A 10,645-nucleotide genomic window follows, 5' to 3' on the forward strand; every position below is an offset into this window, starting at 1 on the left:
CTCTCTCTCTCGTCTCTCCCCTCTCTTCGCTCTCTCCTCTCACCTCTCCTCTTTATCCTCTCTCCTCCCCTCTCTCCTCTCCCTCCTCTCCCCTCTCTCCTCTTCCCTCTCCCGCCTCTCCTCTCTCCTTTCCCCTCTCTCCTCTCCCCACTGTCTCCTCTCCCCTGTCCTCTCTCCCCTCTCCTTTCTCTCCTCCGTCTCCTCGCATTCTTCTCTCTCCCCTCTCCCCTCTCCTCTCTCTTCGCCTCTCTTCCTTCTCTCCTCTCCCCTCTCCTCCCCTCTCCCCTCCTCCCTCTCCTTCTCTCCTCTCCACTCTCCCCTCTCCTCTTCCCTCTCTCCCCTCTCTCTCTTTTCTCTTCTCTCTCCACTCTCCCCTCTCCTCTCCTCTCTCTCTCATCTTTCCCCCTCTCCTCTCTCCTCCCTTTCCTCCTCTACCCTCCTCTCCCCTCTCCTCCCTCTCTCGCGTCTCCTCTCCTCTCTCAACTCTCCACCCTCTCCTCTCTCTCCTTTCCTCTTGGCTACCTCTCATCCCCCTCTCGGTCTCCTCTCCGCACTCTCCCTTCTCCTCCCACTCCTCTCCCCACCCTCTCTCCTCTCCGCCTTCTCCTCCCTCTCTTCTCCCCCCTCTCCCCTGTCCTCTCTCCACTCCTTTCTCCTCCACTCTCTCCCCCCTCTCCTCTCTCCCCTCTCCTCTCTCACCTCTCCCCTCTCATCTCATTCCGCTCCCCACTCTCCCGTCTCCGCTCACCTCTCCGCTCCTTTCTCCACTCTCTCTCCTCTCTCTTCTCTCCTCCCTCCCCTCTCTCCTCTCTCTCTCTTGTCTCTCCCCTCTCTTCGCTCTCTCCTCTCACCTCTCCTCTTTATCCTCTCTCCTCCCCTCTATTCTCTCCCTCCTCTCCCCTCTCTCCTCTTCCCTCTCCCGCCTCTCCTCTCTCCTTTCCCCTCTCTCCTCTCCCCACTGTCTCCTCTCCCCGTCCTCTCTCCCCTCTCCTCTCTCTCTCCTCCGTCTCCTCTCACTCTTCTCTCTCCCCTCTCCTCTCTCTTCGCCTCTCTTCCTTCTCTCCTCTCCCCTCTCCTCCCCTCTCTCCCCTCCTCCCTCTCCTTCTCTCCTCTCCACTCTCCCCTCTCCTCTTCCCTCTCTCCCCTCTCTCTCTTTTCTCTTCTCTCTCCACTCTCCCCTTTTCCTCTCCTCTCCTCTCTCCACTCTCCTCTCCCACTTTCTCCACTCCCCCTCTCTCCTCTCACTTCCCTCCCCTCTCTCTTCTCTCTCCTCTCTTCCAACTCCCCTCTCCCTCTCCTCTCTCCCTTCACCTCCCCCACTCCTCTCTTTCCACTCACCCCTCTCTCCCCTCTCCTCTCCTCTCTCTCCCTTCTCCTCTCCCGTCTCCTCTCTCCTCTCCTCCCTCTCCTCTCTCTACTCTCTCCCCTCACCACTCTCGTCTCCCCCTCTCCCCTCTCCACTATTCTCTCCACTCTCCTCTCCCACTGTCTCCTCTCCCCTCTCTCTCCTCTCCCTTCGCTCCCCTCTCCCCTCTCCTCTCTTCTCTCTTCCATCTCCCCTTTTCCTCTCCTCTCCTCTCTCCACTCTCCTCTCCCACTTTCTCCACTCCCCTCTCTCTCCTCTCACTTCCCTCCCCTCTCTCTTCTCTCTCCTCTCTTCCAACTCCCCTCTCCCTCTCCTCTCTCTTCTCTCCTGTCTCCTCACCCCACTGTCTCCTCTCCCCTCTCTCCCATCTCCTCTCTCCCCTCTCTCTTCTACCCTCTCCTCTCCCTCCTCTCTCTCCTCTCCCCCTTCTCTCTCCTGCCCCCTCTTCCCTCTCCTCGCTCTCTTCCCTCCCTTCTATCTCCTCTCCTCGCCCCTCTCCTCTGCTCCCCTCTCCCCTCCTCTCTCTGCTCTCGCCTCTCTCCCCTCTCCCCTCTCTCCTCTCTCTTCTCTCCTGTCTCCTTTCTCTCCTCTCTCCCCTCGCTCCTCTCCCCTCTCTCTCCTCTCCCCTCTCCTCTCCCTCTCTCTCCTCTCTCCGCTCTTGCATCTCTCCCCTCTCCCCTCTCTCCTCTCTCTTCTCTCCTGTCTCCTTTCTCTCCTCTCTCCCCTCGCTCCTCTCCCCTCTCTCCTCTCCCCTCTCCTCTCCCTCTCTCTCCTCTCTCCGCTCTTGCATCTCTCCCCTCTCCTCTCTCTCCTCTCTCCTCTGTCTCCTACCTCTCCTTTCCCCCCTCTCGCCGCTCTCCTCTCTCTCCTCTCTACTCTCTCTCCTCTCCCCCCTCTCTCATCTCGCTCACCGCCCTCTCCTCTCCCCACTCTCCCCTCTCCTCTCCCCTCTCTCCTCTCCCATCTCCTCTCCCCTCTCCACTCTCTCCTCTCCCCCTTTCTGTTCTACTCTCCTCTCTCCTCCGCTCTCTGCCCTATCTTCTCTCTCCTGTCTCCTCTCTTCTCTCTCTCCCCACTCCTCTCTCCCCTCTTCCATCTCTCCGCTCTCTCCCCTCTCACTCCTCCTCCCTCTCCGCACTCATCTGTCCACTCTCTTGTCCCCTCTCCTCTCTTCTCCCCTCTCCTCTCTCCTCTCCACTCCCTCCTCTCTCCCCTCTCTCTGTTCTACTCTCCCCTCCTCTCTCCCCTCTCCCCCTCTCCGCTCTCTCCCCTCACTTCTCCCCCCTCCTCTCCCTCCTCTCTCTCCTCTCCCCCTTCTCTCACCTCCCCCTCGCCCCTCTCCTCTCTCTCCTCTCTCCCTTCTCCTCCCCCTCTCCTCTCTCTCCTCTCACCCCTCTCTCCCCTGTCCTCTCCTCTCTCTCCCTTCTCCTCTCCTCTCTCTCCTCTCTTTCTCCTCTCTCCTCACTCCTCTCTCCCCTCCGTCCTCTCCCCTCTCCTCTCTCTCCCCTCTCTCCCCTCTCCCCTCTCCCCTCTCTCCTCTCCCCTCTCCCCTCTCCTCGCCCCTCTCCTCTGCTCCCCTCTCCCCTCTCCTCTCTCCCCTCTCTCCGCTCTCTCCCCTCTCCTCTCCCCATCACCTCTCCCCTCTCTCCTTTCTCTCCTCTCTCCTCTCTCTCCTCTCTCCTCTCTCTCCCCGTTCCCCTCTTCTCTCCCCATTATTTTCCTCTCTCTCCCGTCTCCTCCTCTCTCTCCCTTCTCCTCTCCCCTCTCCTCTCTCTCCCCTCTCTCCTCTTTCCCCTCTCCCCTCCCCTCTCCTCTCATCTCTCCTCCCCGCTCTCCTATCCTCTCTTCTCTCCACTCTCCTCTCCCACTGTCTCCCCTCTCTCTCCTCTCCCTTCCCACCCCTCTCTTCTCTCTTCTCTCTCCTCTCTTCCATCTCCCCTCTCCCTCTCCTCTCTCCCTTCTCCTCCCCCACTCCTCTCTTTCCACTCACCCCTCTCTCCCCTCTCCTCTCCTCTCTCTCCCTTCTCCTCTCCCGTCTCCCCTCTCCTCTCCTCCCTCTCCTCTCTCTACTCTCTCCCCTCACCACTCTCGTCTCCCCCTCTCCCCTCTCCCCTCTCCTCTATTCTCTCCACTCTCCTCTCCCACTGTCTCCTCTCCCCTCTCTCTCCTCTCCCTTCGCTCCCCTCTCCCCTCTCCTCTCTTCTCTCTTCTCTCTTCCATCTCCCCTTTTCCTCTCCTCTCCTCTCTCCACTCTCCTCTCCCACTTTCTCCACTCCCCTCTCTCTCCTCTCACTTCCCTCCCCTCTCTCTTCTCTCTCCTCTCTTCCAACTCCCCTCTCCCTCTCCTCTCTCTTCTCTCCTGTCTCCTCACACCACTGTCTCCTCTCCCCTCTCTCCCATCTCCTCTCTCCCCTCTCTCTTCTACCCTCTCCTCTCCCTCCTCTCTCTCCTCTCCCCCTTCTCTCTCCTGCCCCCTCTTCCCGCTCCTCGCTCTCCTCCCTCCCTTCTCTCTCCTCTCCTCGCCCCTCTCCTCTGCTCCCCTCTCCCCTCCTCTCTCTGCTCTCGCCTCTCTCCCCTCTCCCCTCTCTCCTCTCTCTTCTCTCCTGTCTCCTCTCTCTCCTCTCTCCCCTCGCTCCTCTCCCCTCTCTCTCCTCTCCCCTCTCCTCTCCCTCTCTCTCCTCTCTCCGCTCTTGCATCTCTCCCCTCTCCTCTCTCTCCTCTCTCCTCTGTCTCCTACCTCTCCTTTCCCCCCTCTCGCCGCTCTCCTCTCTCTCCTCTCTACTCTCTCTCCTCTCCCCCCTCTCTCATCTCGCTCACCACCCTCTCCTCTCCCCACTCTCCCCTCTCCTCTCCCCTCTCTCCTCTCCCATTTCCTCTCCCCTCTCCACTCTCTCCTCTCCCCCTCTCTGTTCTACTCTCCTCTCTCCTCCGCTCTCTGCCCTATCTTCTCTCTCCTGTCTCCTCTCTTCTCTCTCTCCCCACTCCTCTCTCCCCTCTTCCATCTCTCCGCTCTCTCCCCTCTCACTCCTCCTCCCTCTCCGCACTCATCTGTCCACTCTCTTGTCCCCTCTCCTCTCTTCTCCCCTCTCCTCTCTCCTCTCCACTCCCTCCTCTCTCCCCTTTCTCTGTTCTACTCTCCCCTCCTCTCTCCTCTCTCCCCCTCTCCGCTCTCTCCCCTCACTTCTCCCCCCTCCTCTCCCTCCTCTCTCTCCTCTCCCCCTTCTCTCACCTCCCCCTCGCCCCTCTCCTCTCTCTCCTCTCTCCCTTCTCCTCCCCCTCTCCTCTCTCTCCTCTCACCCCTCTCTCCCCTGTCCTCTCCTCTCTCTCCCTTCTCCTCTCCTCTCTCTCCTCTCTTTCTCCTCTCTCCTCACTCCTCTCTCCCCTCCGTCCTCTCCCCTCTCCTCTCTCTCCCCTCTCTCCCCTCTCCCCTCTCCCCTCTCCTCGCCCCTCTCCTCTGCTCCCCTCTCCCCTCTCCTCTCTCCCCTCTCTCCGCTCTCTCCCCTCTCCCTCCTCCTCCGTCTCCCCTCTCCTCTATCCCCTCTCTTCTCCCCTCTGCTCTCCCTCCACTCTCTCCTCTCCCCCTTCTCTCTCCTCCCCCTCGCCCCTCTCCTCTCTCTCCTCTCTCCCTTCTCCTCCCCCTCTCCTCTCTCTCCTCTCTTTCTCCTCTCTCCTCACTCCTCTCTCCCCTCCGTCCTCTCCCCTCTCCTCTCTCTCCCCTCTCTCCCCTCTCCCCTCTCCCCTCTCCTCGCCCCTCTCCTCTGCTCCCCTCTCCCCTCTCCTCTCTCCCCTCTCTCCGCTCTCTCCCCTCTCCCTCCTCCTCCGTCTCCCCTCTCCTCTATCCCCTCTCTTCTCCCCTCTGCTCTCCCTCCACTCTCTCCTCTCCCCCTTCTCTCTCCTCCCCCTCGCCCCTCTCTTCTCTCTCCCCTCTCCTCTCCTCTCTCTCTTTCTCCTCTCTCCTCTCTCCCCTCTCCTCTCTCTCCCCTCTCCCCTCTCTCCTCTCTCTCCTTTCTCTGCTCTCCCCTCTCTCCTCTCCCCTCTCCCCTCTCCTCTCCTCCCTCTCCTCTCTCTACTCTCTTCCCTCACCACTCTCGTCTCCCCCTCTCCCCTCTCCCCTCTTCTCTCTTCTCTCCACTCTCCTCTCCCACTGTCTCCTCTCCCCTCTCTCTCCTCTCCCTTCCCTCCCCTCTCCCCTCTCCTCTCTCTCTTCTCTCTTCTCTCTCCTCTCTTCCATCTCCCCTCTCCCTCTCCTCTCCTCTCTCCACTCTCCTCTCCCACTTTCTCCTCTCCACTGTCTCTCCTCTCCCTTCCCTCCCCTCTCCTCTCTCTTCTCTCTCCTCTCTTCCAACTCCCCTCCCCTCTCCTCTCCTCTCCTCTCCTGTCTCCTCACGCCACTGTCTCCTCTCCCCTCTCTCCCATCTCCTCTCTCCCCTCTCTCCTCTCTCCTCTACCCTCTCCTCTCCCTCCTCTCCCCCTTCTCTCTCCTGCCCCCTCTTCCCTCTCCTCGCTCTCCTCCCTCCCTTCTCTCTCCTCTCCTTGCCCCTCTCCTCTGCTCCCCTCTCCCCTCCTCTCTCTGCTCTCGCCTCTCTCCCCTCTCCCCTCTCTCCTCTCTCTTCTCTCCTGTCTCCTCTCTCTCCTCTCTCCCCTCGCTCCTCTCCCCTCTCTCTCCTCTCCCCTCCCCTCCCTCCCCTCTCTCCTCCCCTCTCCTCTCTCCCCTCTCCTCTCCCCTATCTCAGCTCTCCACTCTCCTATCCCCTGTCTCGTCACCCTTCATTCCTCTCACTCCTCTCTCCCCTCTCCTCTCCCCATCTCCTCTCCTCTCTCTCCTCTCTCCTCTCTCTCCTCTCTCCTCTCACTCCCTTCTCCTCTCCCCTCTCCTCTCTCTCCCCTCTCTCCCCTTTCCCCTCTCCCCTCTCCTCTCATCACTCCTCCCCTCTCTCCTCTCCCCTCTCCTCTCTCTCCCCTCTCTCCTCTTTTACCTCCCCTCCCCTCTCCTCTCCTCTCTCTCCTCCCTCTCCTCCCCCTTCCCCTCTCCTCCCCCTCCCCTCTCCACTCTCCTCCCTCCTCTCTCCCCTCTCCTCTCTTCCCTCTCCTCTCCTCTCTCCTCCCCCACATCTCCTCTCATTCCCCCTCTCCTCTCTCTCTCCCTGTTCCTCTCTTCTCTCTCCTCTTCTCTTTCTTCGCCTCTCTCTCCTTTTCTCTCCCATCTCCTCTCTCTGCCCTCTTCTCTCTCCCTCCCGTCTCCTCTCCTCTCTCTCCACCCTCTTCTCTCTCACTTCCTCTCTCCTCCCTATCCTCCCCCTCTCGCTCTCCTCTACGCACTCTCCCCCTCCTCACGCTCCACTCCCCACCCTCTCCACTCTCCTCCCTCTACTCCCTCCACTCCTCTCTCCTCCCCCCTCTTCACCCTCTCCTCTCTCCCCTCTCACCTCTCCCCTCTCATCTCATTCCGCTCCCCACTCTCCCGTCTCCGCTCCTCGCTCCCCTCTCTCTCCTCTCTCTTCTCTCCTCCCTCCCCTCTCTCCTCTCTCTCTCTCGTCTCTCCCCTCTCTTCGCTCTCTCCTCTCACCTCTCCTCTTTATCCTCTCTCCTCCCCTCTCTCCTCTCCCTCCTCTCCCCTCTCTCCTCTTCCCTCTCCCGCCTCTCCTCTCTCCTTTCCCCTCTCTCCTCTCCCCACTGTCTCCTCTCCCCTGTCCTCTCTCCCCTCTCCTTTCTCTCCTCCGTCTCCTCGCATTCTTCTCTCTCCCCTCTCCCCTCTCCTCTCTCTTCGCCTCTCTTCCTTCTCTCCTCTCCCCTCTCCTCCCCTCTCCCCTCCTCCCTCTCCTTCTCTCCTCTCCACTCTCCCCTCTCCTCTTCCCTCTCTCCCCTCTCTCTCTTTTCTCTTCTCTCTCCACTCTCCCCTCTCCTCTCCTCTCTCTCTCATCTTTCCCCCTCTCCTCTCTCCTCCCTTTCCTCCTCTACCCTCCTCTCCCCTCTCCTCCCTCTCTCGCGTCTCCTCTCCTCTCTCAACTCTCCACCCTCTCCTCTCTCTCCTTTCCTCTTGGCTACCTCTCATCCCCCTCTCGGTCTCCTCTCCGCACTCTCCCTTCTCCTCCCACTCCTCTCCCCACCCTCTCTCCTCTCCGCCTTCTCCTCCCTCTCTTCTCCCCCCTCTCCCCTGTCCTCTCTCCACTCCTTTCTCCTCCACTCTCTCCCCCCTCTCCTCTCTCCCCTCTCCTCTCTCACCTCTCCCCTCTCATCTCATTCCGCTCCCCACTCTCCCGTCTCCGCTCACCTCTCCGCTCCTTTCTCCACTCTCTCTCCTCTCTCTTCTCTCCTCCCTCCCCTCTCTCCTCTCTCTCTCTTGTCTCTCCCCTCTCTTCGCTCTCTCCTCTCACCTCTCCTCTTTATCCTCTCTCCTCCCCTCTATTCTCTCCCTCCTCTCCCCTCTCTCCTCTTCCCTCTCCCGCCTCTCCTCTCTCCTTTCCCCTCTCTCCTCTCCCCACTGTCTCCTCTCCCCGTCCTCTCTCCCCTCTCCTCTCTCTCTCCTCCGTCTCCTCTCACTCTTCTCTCTCCCCTCTCCTCTCTCTTCGCCTCTCTTCCTTCTCTCCTCTCCCCTCTCCTCCCCTCTCTCCCCTCCTCCCTCTCCTTCTCTCCTCTCCACTCTCCCCTCTCCTCTTCCCTCTCTCCCCTCTCTCTCTTTTCTCTTCTCTCTCCACTCTCCCCTCTCCTCTCCTCTCTCTCTCATCTTTCCCCCTCTCCTCTCTCCTACCCTTCCTCCTCTACCCTCCTCACCCCTCTCCTCCCTCTCTCACGTCTCCTCTCCTCTCTCTCCTCTCCACCCTCTCCTCTCTCTCCTTTCCTCTTGGCTACCTCTCATCCCCCTCTCGGTCTCCTCTCCGCACTCTCCCTTCTCCTCCCACTCCTCTCCCCACCCTCTCTCCTCTCCGCCTTCTCCTCCCTCTCTTCTCCCCCCTCTCCCCTCTCCTCTCTTCACTCCTTTCTCCTCCACTCTCTCCCCCCTCTCCTCTCTCCCCTCTCCTCTCTCTCTGCTCTCCCCTGTCTCTAGTCTCCTTTCCTCTCTCCACTGTCTCCTCTCCCCTCTCCTTTCCTCTCTCTCGTCTCTCCCCTCTCGTCTCTCCTCTCTCCTCCACTCTTTTCCCTCTCTCCACTCCTCTCTCCTCTACCCTCGCCACTCTCTCCTCTCCCCTCTCCTCTCTCTGCCCTCTCCTCTCTCTCTCCCGTCTCCTCTCCGCTATCTCCTCTCCCCCCTCTCCACTCTCTCCTCTCTCACCTCTCCTCACTCTCTCGTCTCTCCCCTCTCCTCTGTCTCTCCTCTCGCCTCCCCTCTTTCCCCTCTCTCCTCCCCTCTCTCCTCTCCCCACTGTCTCCTCTTCCCTGTCCTCTCTCTCCTCTCTCCGCTCACCTCTCTCTCTCCTCTCACTCCTCTCACTCCTCTCTTCCCTCTCTCCCCTCTCCTCTCTCCTCCCCTCTCTCCCCTCTCTCCGCCCCTCTCTCCCCTCTCTCCTCTCCACTCTCCTCTTCCCTCTCTCCCCTCTCCTCTCCTCTCCACTGTCTCCTCTCCCCTCTCCTCTCTCTCTCATCTCTCCCCTCTCCTCTCTCTCCTCTCTCCTCTCTCCTCTACCCTCTCCTCTCTCTCCTCTCCGCTCTCTCTCCTCTCCCCTCTCCTCTCTCCTCTCCCTCTCTCCTCTCCCCACTGTCTCCTCTCCCCTGTCCTCTCTCTCCTCTCTCACTCCTCCATTCCCTCTCCCCTCCCCTCTCTCTCCTCTCACTACCGCTCTCTCCTCTCTCTCCTCCCCTCTCTACTCTTCCCTCTCCTCTCTCTCCTCCCCTGTCTCCCCTCTCTCCTCTCCTCTCTCCCCTCTCCACTCACTCCTCTCTTCCCTCTCTCCTCGCTCCCCCTCCTCTCTTCTCTCCACGTTCTTCTCCTTTCTGTCCTCCCTCTCCCCTCACCTCTCTCTCCTCTCTCTCCTCTCTCTCCCATCTCCTCTCCTCTCTCCCCTCTCCCCTCTCCACTCTCTCCCGTCTCCTCTCTCTACCCTCTCCTCTCTCCTTTCTCCACTCTCCTCTCTCCGCTCTCCTCTCTCCGCTCCTACCTCTCTACCCTCTCCTCCCTCTCCTCGTTCTCTCCTCTCCTCTATCTTCTCCTCTCTCCCCACTACGGGGAGTCCTCTGGCATCCGGCACATGAGCAGGAAGAGTTTGGGGGGTGGCCCGGGCGGGCATTGCCCCTCTCCGAGGTATAGGGTGGTATCAGGATGGCCAAACTCGAGAGGAATGGAGCTGAAGCCGGAGGGAGAGGGAAAAATAGACCGGCTCCCAGAGCAAGGGGAGTGGCACCCTCACCCACCCCACCACACTCCTCATCTCCACCCACCAGCACCCCCAGTCCTCAGCCCCACCCCTCACCCTCCACCCACCAGTCCTCACCCCCACCCCCAGTCCTCACCCCCACTCCTCACCCACCACCCACCACCACCCCCAGTCCTCACCCACACCCCCACTCCTCAACCCCACCCCCAGTCCTCCCACCCCAGTCCTCACCCCCACCCCACTCCTCAACCCCACCCCACTCCTCACCCCAACCCCTCATTCCACCCCACCCCACCGCCATCCCCTCACCCCCAGTCCTCCCCCACTCCCTCACCCCCACCCCGTCCTCACCCTCACCCCCAGTCCTCCCCCACTCCCTCACCCCCACCCCGTCCTCGCCCCCACCTCCAGTCCTCAGCCCCACCCCCTCACCCCCACCCCAACCACACACCCCCACCCCACTCCTCACCCCCACCCCTCACCCCCACCCCACTCCTCACCCCACCCCACTCCTCACCCCCACCACTACCCCAGTCCTCCCACCCCCTCACCCCCACCCCTCACCTCCACCCCCACCGCACCCCACCTCCCACCCCCAACCCCCAGTCCTCACCCCTACCCCTCACCCCCAGTCCACCCCCGCCTCTCCCCCAGTCCTCAGCCCCACCCCCATCCCTCACCCTACCCCTCACCCCCAGTCCACCCCCGCCCCTCACCCCAGTCCTCAGCCTCACCCCCACCACTCACCCCACCAGTCCTCATCCCCAACCCCTCACCTCACCTAACCCCTCACACCCCACCCCTCACCCCGTCTTCACTTCACCCCCACCCCACCCCCAACCACCCCCTCACCCCACCCACCCACCCCCTCAACCAGTGCGGGCGGGGACGGGATCGTTGTCACTAAATGGTACCGTTTGGTGGAGGGTGTTTGTGTTGAGTTTAAGGAGCCGGGTCCCGCAGGGGTTGG

The sequence above is a fragment of the Scyliorhinus torazame genome, chromosome 4, assembly GCF_047496885.1.
Source record: "Scyliorhinus torazame isolate Kashiwa2021f chromosome 4, sScyTor2.1, whole genome shotgun sequence".
Lineage (NCBI taxonomy): Eukaryota > Metazoa > Chordata > Chondrichthyes > Carcharhiniformes > Scyliorhinidae > Scyliorhinus > Scyliorhinus torazame.